Source organism: Dasypus novemcinctus, chromosome 3 (assembly GCF_030445035.2).
Source record: "Dasypus novemcinctus isolate mDasNov1 chromosome 3, mDasNov1.1.hap2, whole genome shotgun sequence".
NCBI classification, from domain to species: domain Eukaryota; kingdom Metazoa; phylum Chordata; class Mammalia; order Cingulata; family Dasypodidae; genus Dasypus; species Dasypus novemcinctus.
The window spans coordinates 180,510,680-180,515,985 of NC_080675.1; the positions used below are offsets into that span (position 1 = coordinate 180,510,680).

A 5,306-nucleotide genomic window follows, 5' to 3' on the forward strand; every position below is an offset into this window, starting at 1 on the left:
GTGGACACAACCTTCCAGGGTCCATAGGATGGAGGAATAGAATATGGATTAGAGTGGACTTACTGATATTCTATTCATGAACTATTATGATTAGTAATTGAAGAAAATGTGGCATTGGTGTGGAGAAAGTGGCCATGGTGGCTGCTGGGTATGGGGAATGGGAGGAAGAGATGAGATGTGGAGGCATTTTCGGGACTTGAAGTTGTCCTGGGTGATGGTACAGGGACAGTTATCGGACATTGTCCTCCCATGGCCCACTGGGTAGAATGTGGGAGAGTGTGGGCTATGATGTGGACCACTGACCACGAGGTGCAGCAGTGCTCAGAGATGTATTCACCAAATGCAATGACTGTCTCATGATGATGGAGGAGATTGTTGCTATGGGGGGAGGAGTGGGGTGAGGGGGGTGGGGGGTATACAGGGACCTCATATTTTTTTAATGTAATATTAAAAAAATAAAGACAAAAAAACCTATAGGCAAATGATACAGTTGAATTGGATAAAATATCAACATGCCTCTTTCATTATCAATGAATTTCTGGGGAGGAATGATGGATAACCTGCTCTCAAATATCTTTTCATGAGTTACCCTTTGGTATACTTACACTAATGTACCCTCTTTGCCTCCCCATAGTAATGGGGAAGAGTTTTGATGGGCAAGTCTGTGGCAATCTCAGCATTGACATGGAAAATGAAATAGTATTTATAACACATATTATTTACCTTTATAAATTTGGTTGAGGGAGAGAGGTATGAGTAAGATAATTCAATACAGCATACCTTTTGGAAGTGTTACAATATGCATTCTTTTTGCTACATGCCATGAATAATTACAATGTTCTTGACCTTAGAAACTTTCAATCTAGTGGGTGAAATAGATATAAATTATTATGAATTCAAGGTCAAATGTGACATGCACTATAATGTCAACTGCAAGCAGCAGCATATAGAAGAGATGACTATGATGGGTATGGAGTAGGGTTTGGTGTGTGCAAAGCTCTAGAACAGGCCCTCAAGGTAAGAAAGAGTTTCAGCAGTCAGATGTGGGGTGGGGTTTGTAGGTCACTGATTAGGACCTAAGTGTTGCTAGATATGAGCATGGTCATTGTGGCAGCCTCAGAATTGCGCTGCACAGATCTCTTTTGAGGCAGGTATAGTGGCCTGAGAGCCACCACCACATGCCCCACTGAAGGTGCACGTTGACTAGATTGTACAAGCCAGGGAACCATACAGCACACTGAAGCCCCTGGTGGATGATGGACTGTGGTTAACAGGACAAGTATGAGAACATCCTCTCATGAACTATAACAAATATACAATACTAATCCATGTATTAACAACAGGATGGTTTGTGGGAAAATACACCAGATATAAGCTATGTACTACAGCTAGCAGTAATATTTGACGATGCTCTTTCACCATTTGCAGCAAATGTGTCACAACAATACAAGGTATTTATGGTGGGGCGATGTATGGGAGTCCTGCATGATATGCATGATTGCTCTTTAAAATTTTGAAATAAATTGTTTTTAAAAAAGAAGCACAAGAAAACCTTCCCAAGAGAGTTGAAGTCTCCTGTGTACCCCCCCAACTGTATCTACCTCCCACTTTCCAGACTTTGGGCTTTATAACACCATGCATTTCTTTATGTTTTTACTATAAATATATATATTCCTAAACATGTCTTAGTTTTCCCTAAGTTTTCTTTTTAGCCCTTCTTTACTTAAAATTTCCTAAAATTTGGGCTTATATATTTTTATAGTAAAATATTACTAAACTGATGACAATACAAAATGAAAACCAATGTCACACAACTACTTAGGATTTATTGAGATTGAAAATAAATAATCAGATACGGATCAAAGTTTTGATGCTAAGACAAAGGATGATTTATTATCTTGACTTGACCACAGATTATAATTATTATTTATAAAAGTTATATAAATGCAGGGTATTCATCTTTAAAGTCTCAAAAAGTTATATATATATATACATATATATATATCACAGAAAATAAATTCAGTTGAAAACATTCTGATATAGTTCTTCTAAATGTTATGTGGAATCATAGAAAGAATCATGGCAATCATTATCTAAATCACTATTAAGGATGAAAAATATATGTGTGGTCTTTGATGTAAATTCAAACATTGGCATCTGCTTTATAATAAAGAGATCAGAGAGAAAACATGATTGCAATCCTAACAGCTAAAATTAAGTGAGCTTATCAGTATTATATTCGTCAATGAAATAAGAAAGTAGATCAGGTATAAAATGTTGGCTAGTCCTGGCAACCAGGCCACCTTTACTGATAGTTTTTTCAGGGTAGCTGAAATGGGCAATGATAACATTCCACACACAGAGCTGAAATGTCTGATAATAAACTAGAGTCAGCACTTTGATTTGTAGAAGTTACATATCCAAATGTAACAAATAATTATATATTAGGATTGGTAGGAATACCAAATATTACTTCACTTCTGCCGCTATGTGTTTTTTCTTCTCTGATACAATTGGCACAGATCCAGACTTGTTATTTACCACGCCTCACTCCCTTTCGTCGACGAGCTTCTGGCATGATGCGCTGCTACTGAATCTGGCTGTGGGCAGGTTTTGGTAGAAGTCGGTGACCGGCTAGACGTTTTATCTGAGGATGATGTTGAAATTTCTCCTTCAATTTCTGATCATAGTCTTTGGCTGCTTTATCTTGTGATGTAAGCACACCCAACTTTTCAGAAGCACTAGCTTTCCACAGACGAATGGTCATTTCATCAGAGCCACACAGAATGGACTTGCTGTCGGAAGTCCATTTTACAGATAATATGCTGCATTTGCTTTGTGTGATAAGCTTCCCTGCTTCGACCTCTGTCCACAGGAAAGATCTGAATAGGTTTATCAAAACTAGCAGACGCAAACTCTCTGCAGTGGTAGAGCAAGCTGCATCGAGCACCACAGGTGCATGAGCCGTATGTACCACCGGGGAGCATCAAGGGCCGCCTGTCAAAATATGTAAGTTGTCATCTTCCTTTCCTGCAGTAAAAACGAAAGCCTCCACAGGGTTTGAGCTGATTGTTCTCATACCTAAGATAACCTTTTTCAGAGGAGTAGATTGCCTCATATCATATTGTATTATATTCCTGTCAAAAGCACAACTTCCCAAGAGAAATGCCTCAATTAGATTAAATTTAACACTACTTGTCCTGCGAAATGCCCAGGCCATTGAACATACAGGATTGGTTCCTTGTTCATTTCAAATATCCATTGCTGTCCAGTAAGGGCTGATTCCAGTATACCCTGCTTTTCTTAACCCTGTAAGCAGTGGCTCTTCCTCTTCTCCATAGCCTGGTGCATCCATTTTCCAGTGCTTCACAGTTTTGTCATCACCAACAGTAAAAAAAAAAAAAGAGAGTGCATATTCCTTGTACAAAACATTCATGTGCTTGTATGTATGGGTACATTTTCATTTAGTCAAATTCTGACCTCTCCATCACATGCCCCAGGAAGGACCATACCCAGGCTTTTTGGATGCTTCCCAAGTAACTGACTCCATCTCGGTGACCACTCAGGGAAGCGAGGAATGGTTTCAGTTTGGTAGCATTTAAAGCTCTTACATATTCTTGTGGGACCTCAAAAGGATGTAAGGTAGGATCGTAGTTTTTTGGAATTTCCTGTGAGTACAATTTAGTTTCACGGACTTGCTGGGCAGCTCAGCAGCTTCACCATCATCTTTGCAGCTAGTTCTCACCCAAGGGTCTTTCCACCCAGGTTCCTGTTATAGTCACCTCCTCTACCACATGCTTAGTTACTTGCTTTGTAAAATGGATGTACTCCTTTGCTATGGCATTAATTTTTCTGTCTGTCCATCCATCCATTAAACCATCCATTTATTCTCTCATTGAACAAATATATACTGAGCACCTGCTGTGTACCAGGCATTGTTTTAGGCAGTAGGGATTCCACAGAAAACAGGGAGATAAAGTCTTACTGTCATTGCAAGTCCAATCCAGTAGGAAAGCAAAAAGAAGTAACTGTAAAGGAATGAACAGGTCAAATTAATGAATCAATATGCTGATTCTACTGCTACTTATCACAAGGACTAGAAAACCAAGTGTCATGATATAGAGGCACTGAAGGAGAAGAGGGTTATTGTGACGAGGAGATTGGGCAAAGCTTTTCTAAGGAGTTGACCTCTGAGCTGAGAGGGAAATGGTGAGTAAGAAGCAGCTGGGCTGGGAGTGGGGAAGCCTAGTTCAGGCAGAAGAAACACCGCCAGCATATACGTCTCCTCTGCCTGGAGTGGGCTGCTCTTGGGCACATTCTTTTCCCTATTAGATCTTTGCCTGAATGTCCTCTTTCTGGTGAGGGCTTACCTTCCTTCTTAGCCTATTGAAATGTGCAACCAGTCAGTCCCCCAAATCTCCCACCCCCAATGACCAGAGTGAAAAGTTTGTAAGAGTAGGGGTTTGTATTTTGTTCCCTGCTGTAGCTCCAGCTCCTCCATAGGTGCCTGAACCAAACAGATTCTCAGAAATATTAATTGAAAGTAAAAATAAGTGAGCTTAGACACTTTCTTCAAGTAGTTTTGTCATGAAGGTGGAAAGATAAATAGGATTGCAGCTGGTAGGAAACATGGAGGCCAATGAGAGTTTCCTTTTGGGACAAACAACAGCATAAGAACTTCCTGATATGAAATGATCCAGGAGAAAGGGAAATGTTTAGGATCTTTGAGAGAAGAGTAATTGTAGAAGTGACATTGAGTAGACCACCATGGCAAGAGTTCTAATGGACCAGTCAAAGAGAAAGAGAAGAAATATTTCTTTGCTGTCAACAGGAAGAAAGACACATATGGGTAGGGTGGAGATAAGTGAGCTCCCCTCTGAGTCAAGGTGAGTTTGCTCCAAATTTCAGAAATAACACAATTCAATCATTTGGAAATGACAGGGGCAGGAGTCCAATACAAAAACAATTGCTCCTTTGGAATCTGACGGAGGTTACATGAATAGGCAGAGGACAAGTATTTAGCTGAGGCTCTAAGGGAAGGCAAGCTGCTCTCTAAAGCTAAGTTTTCTATGCCCCCACCCCTCACCTTCATGGTTATATGCAGAAACATTCCTATTTTAAAAATTTAAAACAGTGCATTTCCTATGGAATGTATTAAAATAAGTCTTAAGGGGAAGACGGAAATCAGGGTGTGTATATATAGTCCGTGTAGAGGGCTCAGATCAGAGTTCCTCCACAGGCATCTCCACCTCCCACCCCAACCCCAGTACCACCAGCCCTGCTTCTGAGGTTCCTTCTGCAGCAGG

General features: G+C 40.3%; 1 pseudogene; it reads right to left on the reverse strand.

Annotated features, from left to right (window-relative positions):
* Positions 1-2,469: 2,469 nt before the first annotated feature.
* LOC101411398 (DDB1- and CUL4-associated factor 13 pseudogene) lies at positions 2,470-5,092 on the reverse strand (annotated as a pseudogene).
* Positions 5,093-5,306: the final 214 nt, after the last annotated feature.